The sequence below is a fragment of the Marmota monax genome, unplaced genomic scaffold (assembly GCF_021218885.2).
Source record: "Marmota monax isolate L192 unplaced genomic scaffold, Marmota_monax_Labrador192_F-V1.1 WCK01_AAM20220418_F8-fsc00016, whole genome shotgun sequence".
NCBI lineage: Eukaryota > Metazoa > Chordata > Mammalia > Rodentia > Sciuridae > Marmota > Marmota monax.
This window is the reverse complement of record NW_026695209.1, coordinates 23523234-23538258: the sequence shown is the minus strand read 5'-3', so window position 1 is coordinate 23538258 and position 15025 is coordinate 23523234.

Genomic DNA, 15025 nt, shown 5'->3' with positions numbered 1-15025 from the left:
GGTCTAATCTCACCCAAATAGGACCTATTTCTGGGCTCTAAGACCTGTCCTCAGACTTAAATTCCAGGCCAGTTCCAGAAGAGGCAGCACCTAGCTTTACCTCACAGAACTACCTTCAAGGCCAACAAAAGATTTAGGACAACACTCATCCTCCAAGGCTGAATGCCCTGCAGATAGACGCTCCCAGCCTGCCCCATGTAGCAGTTCAGTCCATATGGCTCCAGATTTCAGACCAGCCCCTGTGGGTTCAGCTTCCAGACTTGTACCCACAGACCCATGTTCCAGACTTACCCCTATAGCCCCAGGCTCCAGCGTACCCAGAGTCCATGCACATCTTAGTAGACTCTAGCACTATGCCCAGCTCTGTGAAACCAGGGTCCAAGACTGTCCCTAAGGACTCAGAGTCCAAGCCTTATCCCAGATTCACCCAGGCAGATCCAAGCTTCATGCCCACCTAATTGTACCAGTAGCCCTGGCCCAATACTGTGGACTTAAGCATTAGGTTGGACCCTATGGATCCAGGTGTCAGGCCCACCCAAACTGTATCAAGCACTAGAATAGCCTGACTGAGGAATACAACAAAAAGCTTGTCCATTGACCCCACCAGATGTCCTATAAATGATTTATAGACAGGCTGATTAGTGAGAGCTGATTTTCCTGCTGATGCTAGTCTGTTAAGACTAGAAAAAGTATTTACTTCTTCACATGCATGAATACCAATGCACAACATCAAAGGAGTGAAATATAGTATAAATTACTGATGTTAAAGAAGTGGAGATCTGCAAATTTGTTGCCAAAAACTTCAAAGTATTCATTCACCAGTCACTTATAAATTGTTTTGAGTCTCAGACTGTCAGAGTCTCATCATGCTTCTGCTCAAGGGACCTTTATTTTATTTATTAATTGTCCTAAAGGGACCTTTATTTTATTTATTAATGGTCCTAACCAACAAGAGGGGTGATACTGCCAATTTAGATATACCCCAAAGAATGCTAAAATATGCTTTTTTTAAGTAACAAGGTAAAAGTACAATAAAATATTTTGAGAAAGAATAAGTGTGTGTTTATTCTGTTTCTATAAAGACTTTTCCTTTCTTTAGATTCTACATATAAGTGAGATAATATATTTGTCTTTCCATGTGTGTCTTATCACAAGGATAATGTTCTCCATGTCTATCCATGCTTCATCCAGTTGCAGGATTTTGTACACTTAAAGGCTGAAAAATAGCCATTTAGGTTACTTTCCTATCTTGGCTTTTGTGAACAGTGCTGTGATAAACATGGGACTACAGCTATCTTTACAAACTGATGTCATTTCCTTTAGGTATATGCATAGAAGAGGAATTGCCAGAGCATATACGAGTTCTATTTTAATTACTTCAGAAACTCCCCAAATACTTTCCATATTGGTTGCAAAACATACATTCCCACAAAAGGGTGTAAGGGTGCCTTTTATACAACCCTTTATACCATGTGTTATCTTTTGTCTTTTTGATAACAGCCACACAGGTTGAGGTGATATCTCCTTGTGGTTTTGACCTGCATTTTGTGATTATTAATTATGTTGTTCATCTTTCATACACAATGGCCAATTGTATGTCTTCCAAATTTTATGTTTATCCGAATGTCTATTTGTAACTTTTGCCCCTTTTTATATCAGGTTGTTTTTCTACTGTTGAGTTACAAAAGCTCTTTGTAAGCTTTAGGTAAGAACCCTTCATCATATATATAATATGCACACAGTTTATTTTTCCCAGCCCATTAGTTGCTATTCCAATTTTTTGCTTTCTTTGCTCTGCAGGTACTTTTTAGTTTGGTGCAGTCCAATTTATTTATTTTTGCATTAGTAGCCTGAGATTTTTGTGTGATAGCCAAAATATCATCCCCAAGTCCAATGTCCAAAAATTTCCTAGTGGTCCCTTCTGGAAGTCATATATTTTCAGGTCTTTCATTTAACTCTCCTTAATGTTATCAGTTGTTTCTTGCATATTGTATAATAATTCAGTTTCCTTCTTTTAAAAGTTTTCTAGCCTGTTTATTGAAGCAACATCCTTTCTTCATTGTGTCCTTCTGGTATCCTTGTCAAAAATTAGTTGACTATATGTGTTTGGAGTTATTGCTGAGCTCTCTATCAGGTTTCAGTAAAGATTTGATGCAATACCTATACAAATTCCCATAGCATTTTCCAAGAATAAAAAAGCAAAAACTAAATTAAATTTCTATAGAACCACAAAAGAATACTAAAAGCAATTCTGAGAATAAAATGTTGGAGACACTATACTTCTTGATTGAAAATTGTACTGCAAATCTACTGTAATTGATGTAGTATTGTATTGAAAGCGTCCTTTAGATATGCCTGTATGTGCAATTATTTTAGTGTAGAATTTCCATAGTCCTAAGGTCATTATCACTCCTCATTATGACTGTGTATATTTCTGTAGCAACACATTAAACATTAATGTTATAGTCAACTCTTTCAGGGAATTCTTACTTTTATTATATGCACATTCTTGGGGCCATTCCTTTGTCTACTTTGGCACTGCCAGTAGGTATTAGTTGAAGTGCTGGGAGAAAGAATCAAGTTTTCTGGGGAGAAAAATAATAGAAGAGTTAGTGAGATTTGATGAAAGTTTAAAAAAAATGAGTAGGAGTTTAGCATGTGGACTAGAGGGCAAAAACCTTCTAGCGGGGAATCGAATCTGCAAAGACAGAAAATGATAAAATATTAAGTTAGATCATGAGGTACGTGTGAAAGAGAAGCCAGCAACAGGCTGTACACAGAGCCAGAGATCCATCCACTTTCTTAACTCTTGATTTCATGCCTCCACCTGCACATGTAGAATAAGTTTTGATTTGGTTTTTTTATTAGCAAACACTTCTGATTTGCAACCTCCATGCACTTTATTTGACTTCTTGAATTTCATTCTGCCCTTAAGGAAGTTCATTTTTTTTCCTGCCACTCAATCAACATGACTGCCACATCTCAAGCAAGTAATAAGCTAGGGTAAGACAGTTGCCAGATAATGAATGGCCTAATAAATATAGAATTTATTTTATCCTTTTGGCCAACAGGGTTTCATTGAAGGGACTGGAAATGTAATATATTAAAGAAGTGAACTAATCAGCCTTGAGTGACTGAGTGGATGGCACTGGCATTGATTTCAATATACTTTGCTAACTATGTTAATAACAGCTAACTTTAATCCCAGGGGATTATTATTTTAAATTAAATAATTTGTAAGTTAAAGATCTGCTAAAAAGGTGAACACCAGCATGGATAAGAGAAGACTGCTTTAATCGACTTGTCATTCAAACAGTTAACAAGTGATAATACTTCACTGGTTGAAAAGAATTTTCACAAAAAGCTTTGGGACTCTTCATTTAATGTTATGACTCATCATGTGTCTATATTTTAGAATAGCAGAGTCCTATATCTTACTAAGGAGTTTTTACCAAAAAACATGAGCTATTTCTCTTAATTCCTGACAAGCTTCTTAGTTATTAGATCTCATCTTTAGCATCTAACCTATTTCTTTTACTGTGGATATATAGGAGTTGACTCATCCATGATTTGCCAAGTATAAAAAATCATGATCTGGTGCTTAAACAAGAAGAATTTAATTTTTTTGTCACTAAAATCTTGGTAGATGAAATATGCTTAATCATGAATGGTTGTTCTGTTATTCAGGTTTCTTCAAATAATTCATATTATTTTTCATTCTTCCTTCCTTCCTTTCTGTCTGTCATCTGTCTTCTTTCTTTCTAGGTACTGGGTTTTGAAAGGAGTACTTTTGGCATGCTAGGCAAGTGCTTAACAACTGACTCATATCCCCCGATCTTTTTAATTTACTTTTAAAATTTGACAGAAGTTCTTGCTAAGTTGCCCACACTGGCCTCAAACTTGTGATCCTGCTGCTTCATCCTCAGGAGGAACTGGGATTATATATGTGTGACATCATACTCAGTCTAAATATTTTCTTTTTTTGATTTTGATAGAATCAGCCTAGACCTTCTAGGCTCCACACTCAAACTCAAGGGGAGTCAGAGTTTGATATTCTGTGGAGGAGATCGATTTCATGGCAGACATCAACTAGTTTTGTTTCTCTTTTATTTTTCTGGACAACTGCGCTATAGCTGTTTTAAAAATGAGAAAGCACTACTCCATTTGGTTCCTTGACAGCCACTCATTTGAGTTTGTCATACAGTACAATTAACCACTGCCTAGCAATTAGAATAATGAAATTTTGATGATTATATTTTGATTAAAAAAGTAGAAAATTTTGAAAATTTTAATAAATTTGAAATATAGGAAGCATTTAATGGATTGAGCTAGACTCACATCAATGTGAAGTATAGATTTATCTATAATGAATGAATTCAGTTACATGATTCAGTCATTCACAAACCTATGAACTTTACAGTGTTGGGGAATTTGGGCACATTGTAGTGGGCCTCAGTGCTCCTTTAGCATGTGTTCCCTAGGAATTATGCACAGAGAAAATTAAGTATTTTTTTTGTCCTACAAACCTATGAAGGTGCTTTTGAATACTAATTAATTATTTTTAAAGTTTTCAGATATAAATGCTGCAACTATCCTATCTATAAACTAAGAAAAAAGTTGAGGAAAAACTAAAAGTAATTTGATACAAAAGAAGGTAGAACAACATAAAAACTATATCTAAAACTCTGAAAACTGGTAGAGACAGAAGATCTCAAAAAATAGATACATTTTGTTTTTGAAATGAAAAATATTGAGATTTGTCAGTCCTCCCTACATTAGTCTATAAGTGATATGTAACCAATATCAACAAATTCTCCAAAGTGTATTTTTCGTAATAAAATCATGACTTAAACCGACATCTATAGGAATAAATATAATTAAATCAATAGGGAAATAATAGAAAAAATAAAAATATGGGACCCAGCTCTATGCTGTGAAGTGTCCTAAATTGAAAAGCAGTTTTAAAGTGATGTTGGAATAGATTTCTGAACTATATCAGATTAAAATATAACGGAAATTTGATGTATTACAAAAGTGGCCTTTAAAATTAGTAAAGATAAATATAAATTTGGTCATTCAATAAATGGTAGTAAAAATTAAAAATGACATTTTATTTACTATTTATATCAAAATAAATAATAGATTCAATGCAAACTATAAAACTACATAACTATCTGTGAAAGTCCTGGATATACAATCTATAACTTTGAAGAGAGAAAGGTCTTTTTAATCATGAATTAAACATAAATTAAAATAAGGATGTACTTGATACCTTTTCAGTACTAAAAAAAAAATTCCTGAGGTAATTAATATAAAATAGGCTTATGTAGCTAACAGTTTTGGAGCTTTCACTGCTTGTACCAGCGGCCCCATGGCCTTGGGCCTCTGATGGGATGCCAAGTAGCAATGATGGTGAATGTGTGGCAAACAAAACCCCTTATATCAGGAGTTAGGGACAAAAAGCAGAGAGAAATAGACTGATGTCCCACAATCCCCTTCAAGAGCACACTCCCAGAGACCACACGGACCTCCTGCAAGGCCCTAACTCTCAAAGACTCCATAACCTCCCAGTAGTGCCACACTAGCGGCTGAACCTTTACACAGGGAACTTTTGAGAACACTTACCCAAACCATAGCAAAGGGTATATTTATATATATTTATATGTCTCAAAAAGAAGGTAGAAATTTCATAAATTAACACTTGCAACAATAGGTTAAAAAAGTAAAATCAAGTTTAAGATAATACTAAAAATGAAAATGAAATATGTGTTTAGAATTTCTTTTAATAATCAGGAAAAAAAAGTCATTCCCACTGACTGTTACCCTAACTAGTTTCACTGAGCTAGGAGCATGTTAGGATCTTAGCTGCCTCTTATATTCAGTGGGCTTGAAAGGACAGCATCTTTTCATTTTCTTTCCCCACTATAGTTAAAAAAAAATAACGGAGTTCTTCCACTATATAACACCATGCTTTCATGATCTTTTCTCCTGTTTCTGTGTGAGACCCCCTATATGCCATACTTGGTTTGAAGTCAGATCCTAAGTCTCCAACATAAACATAATGAGGATGTGCTTGTGTGGAACCGTTGAACTTCCTCACTGTAAGGTTTTACTCTTCTGGGTCATTGTGACCCAATCTCTGGCAGCACAAAAGCTGGAGAGCCAGTCAGCAATTAGAAAGGGACATCAGCATCTGTTGCTGATCAAGCAGAGGTTGAATGCCACTGCACTACTGAAGCCACACAAATCTCCTTGCTTGTCAACTTGTGCTTGCCCACCTATGCCTAAGAAGATTGATATGTGCTCTCTCATCTTTTAGACTTGCACACTAGATCTGATTTCTCTGTAGCAACTGTTGTAAAAAATACATTTAATATTGGATATTCGAGAAAACATTTTTTTATAATTTTTGAAATATTCCAAGTTCTTTATAATGCAATTATTAGAATTAATGTTTGCCCATGACCTGCTTTCTGATCTGTACTAAAGCACAGAGATTGCTTAATAAGATCTTTTGTGCATACATACAAATTCATTCCTACTAGCCTCACTTCTCCAAATCTGTTCCTTGCTTGTCAAAGGGATTAAATCCTGCTTATTGTGTATGTATCCGTGTGTCTTTACCAACAACTTTTTTCTTCTACTGGAGAGAGCAAGCGTAGTCCTGCTGGTTCAAACAGGTCTTACAATTAAAGTATCTCATCCAAACACTTTCATGCTTATTGTTTTTACTTAAGGAAAAAGTTAATCGAAGTGAATTTGAGGAATTTAGTTGTCTAAAATGCTCACTCTGATTTTGTACTTCTCAAAAAAAATAATTCATACCCATGAAATTAACAATTACAATTGTGAAAAGACCCCCTGTTTAATGCAGAAAAGTATTTGATTTGTATTTAATTTAAAAAATACAGATAGCACTTAATAACAGATATTTTTAGGTACTTTACAAATATTGAATTACTTAATTCTTTTAAATGACTATGAGGAAGGTATTATTAATGTTATTTTTATAGTTGAGTACACTGAGAAACAGAGAGGTAAGCATCTTGCCTGTAATAACCAAGCTTTTAATGGCTAGAACCAGGACTTAATCCTGAACAGCCTGACTTTACAATGAGCTTTAACTTTACCCTGTATTACAAGTATTCAAAAAAATTATTCTAAAAATTTGATATTGAGCCCAAGAAACCAGATTATAGCATTGTAACATATATGTTTTGTGATTTGTGTTGATTTCTGAGGATGAAAGGTATAAAAGACAAAGGTCATAGAAATAACCCATTCTATATTTATTAGGTTCTGTAAAATTACCTGTACTGGCCTCATTTATTTCTAAGACACCTGCAACATATACTGTGAACTTGTCACCTAACTATTTTGTTGTAAAACAGAGCATGGGTGCAGGCAACTGTCACCTTGAGAAAAATAGCAATATTATGCCCAGTCATGATTGTAATTGTTAATTTCATGGGTCAAGTTGGAGAGTATTTTGGGACGAGTTTAACTTTTAAGTCAGTTTACTTTGAATGAAACGGTATACTCCATAATGTGGGTGAAACTCATCCAGTTGATTAAAGGTCTGACTGGATTTAAAAAGCTTTTCTCCTCGAACAAGGAGGAACAAGGGGGAATTCTCAGGCATCCCCTCTTCAGACTTCTGTACCCTTAGTCTCCTGGGTCTGCCACCTGCTGGCTGAAACAATAAAGTTTGGATTCACCAGTTTTCATAATCTCATGAACCTTTTCCTTACAATACCTCTCTAATCTCTCTTTCCTCTTTTTACACACACACACACACACACACACACACACACAGTTCTCTTTTTTTTTTGAACCCGAATATGTTATGCTTATAACATTAGGATTTTTTTTTAAGTGTATCTAAAGATTATGCAATGTTATACTGGAAAGAGAATTACACTGGATTATACTGGGAAGAGAAAAACACACAAATAAATGTACCAATAACACTACTCTGGGTCTATGGATTTCTCTCTTTATTAAAGGATATAAGTGATAGTTTCTGAAGGTCAGCCAAGTGGTGTTCTAAATGGGAAGAGGAGCATGTGAAAATGATTTACAAATTTGAAGAAGCCAGTGGAATGGGAAGGGACATGCTAGAACAAACGGAGAACCGTGACTGAAGGAAAATATGAATTAGGTAGAAACCTAGGTGAGGGGATGCAGTTCACCCAGTCAGTGGTAGAAACACTCCTCCCTAGCATTGTGGGTTGTAGTAGAGTCTCTACAACATGCAGGGACATCTTGACTGAACTTCAACCAGAAAATAGACTATACCCCCATGTTCAGGTATGAGAGTAGGAAAGCAATGCTAGAGCTGAGAAAATGATGTGAAGCAAGAATTGTTAAAATCTGCTGATTCAAATGTGGGAAATGGAAGGTTGAAGATTCAAGAAATAATATTTCAATTATGAGTCAAATGAACACAGTTTGGAGTTTGAACTAAAAAATTCAGCTTTATTTTGAGGCTCCCGCACAATTTCCTGGAAACAAAAAGAACTATAAATGATTTTCTGGAATGCATAGAATGGTATAGTTGTACTTGAGGTAGACCATAACCCATTCTGCAATAATAAGTAGACTGTCAGATTTATTATTGTATAAGCGAAAAAATACTACTAGGAACAAACTGTTAGGTTTCCCAATTTCTTTTATGTTGACATTTCAAGTTCTAAACCACAGTATGCAAATATTAATTTTATACTTTCCTGACCAATATCTGTTTTCCTGTTTTAAATTTTGTTATGATAACTGGTTTGTTTTAGATTTACTGGATGGAAATACACTGCTACATTAATCTAAAAATGTACTAGACTTGACTTTTAAAGGGAAGTTCAAGTATGAAAAAATATGTAGTTGAAAGTTAATAGGAATAATAAATAGTAAATATTTTTTCCTAAATTATGAATGGATTTATTATTTACAGTTAAAGGCATATTTTGCCTTATTGCAATAGGAATAATCTAAGAAAAAGATGGAAGTCGGATTTCTTCCAGAGGTTTATTAGCAAGAATATAGTAAACAACAATAAATATATTCACATGACTTTTTGGTAATTATAGACTATTATTTTAGTTGGTTTTTTCATCACTGTGAGACAATGTAAAGGAAGAAAAGTTTATTTCAGCTCATGGTTTCAGAGACCTAGTCCATGATCAGTGGATTTCATAGCTTTAGATCCATAGTGAGGCAGAACATAATGGAGGAAGGATGTAGCAGAAGAAAGCTGCTTAAAATATGAAGGCTAAGAAGCAAAACACAAGACAGAGCTATGCTCACCAGGAACATAATATGAACCCAAAGGCACACCCCCCTACTTCTTCCAATCATACTCACCTGGCTATATTTACCATGCATTGAATTCATATCAGTGGATTAATCCACTGATTGGGTTACACCCCTCAAAATCTATTCATTTCACCTCTAAACTTTTATTGCATTGTCTCATACATGAGCTTTTGGGGACACCTCATATCTAAACCATAACAGATATTTTGGCATTAATGATGTTAAAATCTCTGTGGGCTTAGACCATAACTGTCAGGGAATAAGGTTGCCGCGTCCGGCTAACGGAGCCGAGTCCGGCGAGGGACGGCGGGGTTAAAAATACACAGGACACCAAGGTTCTTCATCCAGGAGGGAGCGTGTGTGCGCGCTTTATTGCCAAATTTGTTCCCCTTATATATCTTTTTAACAGCTGCGGGATATTACTCAAAAGTGAGGAGGGGAGAGTAATAACTGCGTCCTTGGGTTACCGTCACGTCACCGTCCCCTATCAGGAGGCTCGAACAGGTCAAGATGTTCCCGAGAGACACACATGCGCGAGGCAGATAAACAGGGAACCGCAAGCCCGCTTCACGGCCTTGTGAGCTGGCCACATTGACATGCATAACAAAGAACTGGGGGTTGAGTCCCCAGGGGCCAGGGCGGGCCTGCTACCAGCATAAGGTAACAGAAATCTCTTGTCATCAATATTTCAATTAAATAGCAGATCTAATTGTTTTTACAGCATTGCTAATTGTCACATTGTCTGTGCTCTTGCCTAGGATCCAAGACAGCATATAGATTTTTTCATCCTCTCAATCATTCTTTCTGCTTATAGATATGAAGTTGACATGAGGTTTAGCTCCAAGCTTGTATCTTGATGCAGACTATCATATGTGTGTGTTTAAATATGCATATGCTCTAGATTCAAACTGCCTCTATGCTGTTCTATAGCTGTGTTAACTTCAGTCTATTTCTTAATCTTAGTGCATTTCAGTTTCTCACCTGAACATAGTATTTATAAGGAGAAAAATCATAGTATTTATGAGATTTTTTTCTAAGATTAAAAGTATACGCTATTCTCAGAAAGCAGAGCTTGTAATAAGACTTAAAGAGCTTGTCTTTTATTTTGGTAATTCCAACCCAGAGTGAAAGATGAAAAGGACACAGAAATAACAAAAGTAAAATGATACAATGTTCTGTTAATCAGTCTGGAGACTATTTCTCAACAGGTTTTAGGGAAATGCAGAAGATTGCTCTTCATAAGTACACAGCAATTGCCTGGAAGGATTGGAATAAGAATCAGCTAGGGAAAAGAGTAAGGACAGGGAAGTAGAAAGGTGTCTTTGTGACTCTCCATCTCCTCTTTTTGTTGGTCAAGGTTCACCTCACCATACAGCTGGCTCTCTGGTGACTGTACTGTCATCTAGCCCTTGGTGTTTCCTCAAGAAATCTTGCAGAAAGAATCAGCTAAGTCTCAAATCAAAGAAGAAATCTAGTACAAGTAGTTCTCTGACCACAAGAGGAGGCCATCAGGGAAATCTGAGAAGGTGCCCACAATGCTTAACACACTGAATTAATATTTGTAAAGCACTTAGAAGAATATTAATGATGGTAAATAATAAGTGTGATAGATGTTATTACTCTGAGATTGCTGAGGAGATTGTAAAACAAGAATAAGCCTTGTGACAAAAGGATTCCTTTTGAATGTGTTTCTAATGAGATTCTAATTGCCCCAAGATTGCCTCTGATGTCATGGGTTAAACTGAGACATAATTACAATTCCTTTTAGCAGATTACAAACACAAAAAAATGACCTAGAAATGCTCAATTCCCCTAGGTCTTTTTCCCAACAAAGACAAAGAGTAGATGTATTAGAGTGATTTCAGATGAGGCTCACCTCTAATTTGGATGATGATCAAAACACCCACGAGTGCTAGCCACAGGAAGGAGTAAAATAATTCTGGCAGGACTTTGGAGTGAATGCCAGAACAATAAATGGGCAACAACATTTGACTTTCTCTCTGTGGGTCCCCATTGAGTAGCATCTCTTTATAGCTTTAAGGCTTGTGAGTTGCTGGAATGCATTACTGAAGAAGGCTGGAGTCATGGAATATGTCATGAAAGGACAAACAGCTATAACTTTGTGGGAGAAAGGCACAGAAAGTTTCTAGTTAATGGAGTTCTGCCCAGAAACACAAGGATGAACCAGATCAATGCCCTGACAGTGAGGATCATCTGGTAAAAGCTATGGGATGCTTCAAGAACAAAACAATAAAAGTACGGATGTAAAAACAAGAATTATCTCTCTCTATCTATGGCACCTTTCCTCTTTCACTACCCAGCACCCTGGGACTCAAGTAAAGAATTCCTCAAGGTTTTTTTTTTTTTTTTTTTTTTTAAATAGCAAACTACTGCAGTACAGTATTTTCAAAGGCATCAGAATCAGAATGTCAGATTCTCACTTCCGTAAATATGCAATCCAAGTTCAGATTCATTATATAAATCTAGAAACTGACATAACAACATTCCTTTTCTATAACTTTAGCTGTTTTTCCAAAAAAAGTTTTAAAATGTTGTTTTGTTTTATTCTAATTAATATCACTAAAATGGAAAGAGACCAAAAACATTGGGCCCGTTTGCATGTTAAGTGGGGTTCCCTACTTGAAATTTTTGCGTTGTCAAGGGATTAAACTGGCAGCTGTCAGACTGTTCTCATGCAGAGTACAGAACATGCACCTCCTTCTTCATGTCCAATGGAGATTTATGCCAGATGCCCAGAAGAAAGGACTGGATTTCAAAATCTTACAGTCAGAAAAGGGGGAGGGTGAGTTACAGAATAAAAAAAAAATGGATTGCTTCAGTGTCCTGAAGGGCTTGAGAGCCTAAAAGTGTGTGTTGTTAACATAAATTATCTAATACAAAAATGAAACTCCCATCCAATTAAAGATTCAGAAGCATCCTACAGTTGGAGTGGGGTTCATCCTGGTCACATTGTTTTCTTGACTTCAGAGAAATGTCAATTGGTCTTGAGCTGCTTGCTACAAAAACAGCAAACCCTTTCTTTCTTTTATTGATTTGCTGGAATAAACATAGATGAGATTATCAAGAAATATCGCTGCCCAAAGTTTGAGATCTGTGCTTTGAATAAATGAGTCCTATGTGTATGTTTGTGTTTTTAAAATCTGTGGATGATGTAATGGAAAACTGCTGTGAAATTTTTTTCCTCTTACTTTTTTTTTTTAGTCGAATGTAATATTGCTACTCACCCTATATCTGTCCTTTAGTAAACAGTAAGAGAATAAGATTTGTTTGTTTATGGATTTACATTTTGACTTTTCAAATCTATTTAAATAATTATTCATATCTGGATCAAATAAAAATAAATTGGATCCTAAAAAATTGAACATTTTTTACTAAGACTCTTGGGAATATTTTAACTTTACCCAGTTTCAATCTATTTTTGCTAAAATTATAAAACTTTTCACTACATTATCAGACTCTAAGATGAAAAAGTAAATAAACTGACTTTTAAAATATAAACAATTTGCTCTTTAAATATTTAAATTGACATCAGATTCCAGGAGTTGGTGTTGGGAATATAAGCTAGCTTGGATCTCCCACTCAATTCTGTCAATTATCTAAAAATTTACACAATTCCCTCTTTCCCTATTTATAATTATATTCCTTCAAATTCTTCTGTAGACTTTGTATCAATATTGGAAGCCCCAGCTAAACAGTACATTGTAGATGAATTTCCTCACAGAAAAAGCTGAAAAGTGTAGATCTAACAAGTTCTTAAATATTGCAGAAATGTATGACTACAGAGAAAATTAAAGCAATATTGAAAAGTAATGTTTAGTTGCTGAAAATATGGCAAAAATATTATTTGTACCAAAGGAGAGAATTGTGTGCTCGGTACTTTTAAGACAACTCTCTTGAGACATATATTCATAATCATATTTATATTATGTATAGACTCACTTTACATTTAAGTTGGAAAAATCCTACAAGGATATTTTCTGTAAAAGTTAGGTAATATCATTAATTCTACAAGTTAACTTCTATAAGTTTGTTTTTATTTTTGTTTACTTAACAGAAAAATTAAAAACAAACAAACAAACAAACATCCTTTTCAGATTTTACGCTGGATAATAATCCTAGGACAGTTTTAATCCCAGTATATAGGGGTATAGAATTTAAATGTCTAGATGATTTATGATAAAAATCAATGTATTCGACTTTATATTGATAGTTATATATACTATCTCATGTTCCTATTTGAAAATAATTAATTGTAATAGGAATGACCTTGTGAGTTGTTTTGGCCAATGAAATCTGAGTAGAAGTGTTAAAGAGCTGAGATGCAATTTACCTTCTCCCTCTCTGCAAGGTGCAAAATGGGTGACTAGATAAAGAGCCCTTTCTCAGTTTTCGGTGGGCATTTGATATCAACAGAAGAGAAACCCTTTCTTGTTTAAACCACCAAGATTTGGAGTTTGCTACCACAGCTTGATCCAGTCTATTTTGGTTCCTTCTCTGGGTTTCTCTCTCTCTCTCTCTCTCTCTCTCTCTCTCTCTCTCTCTCTCTCTCTCTCTCATTTTTCCCTCACTCAAGGACTTATGAAAGAACAGAATACAAAGTTGTCAACCTTCTCTTCTAAATTTAGTATGTAATATGAAGGCAGAAATCCATGGCTAATTTATCCCAGTGTGGAAAGACAATGGCTAACCCTTTTTGTAAAAAAGGGTTGTACGGCTTTCAATCTTTTCCTCAACATACCTTCCCTTATAACTTCTTCCTCTCTCTGGTCCCATGAGTACTCCATTGAGGCACATCTTCCAATACTTTTTCCCTGAGACTAAGTATAACAAGCAGATCAACAGACAGGCACCAAGAGAAACAAAGAATTTAATATACAAAGACAGTGTAAAAATCTGAATTAAATTTAGTAAGTATTATTAGTCTGTTACCAGTTTCATTAATAATAAGATGGTTAATAAATTATCTCTGATTTTTTGCCATCTATCAAAATCCCATACTCTACTTAATATTTGAATTACAAAATTTTAGCTTCCTTAGCATTGAAAATTCTCAAACAAACAAACAAACAAATAAAACTCATACTCTAAAGGCTTAAAACCACCAAGTATTAATAGTAGAAAACAGGAAAGAAAAAAGGAATATCACTAATTTCTCTAGTGTCCAGTTAATCAAGCAAAAATTTTATGCTAGTTTAACACTGAACATAATCATAGCTAGTTTAATAATAAGTGGTTTCTGCTCATGTGTTGTTGTGCTTGTCTTTATACCATTCTGCTAGTAAAAATTAGATTTCATTAATTTCTATCCTTTCTAATTATTTGACAGCTTGTATATATTCATCTTGATTGTTCTCATCAAGTTTCCCAAAGCAAAATCATTTTTATTAAGTGATAGACTAAGAAAACCAATCTTTGAGTTGAAAATCATAGGATTGAATTTAAAAATAAATTGCAGCTATACTTATTTATATTTAAATGTCCCATTGTTTAATATTCTCTGCCCACCCAGGCATATACTCAATGATCTTAAAGTACACCTCTGAAAAGCTTCAGAAACTAACAAAACAGAGGACTGCTAAGTCAAACCACCATTCCTCATATCTACTTATATGCATTGTAAAGGATCAGAAAATGGATTCAATTTCAAAATTGCTTTAATGTTTTCTTTAATACTCTCAATAGCTAGCAGTATTTA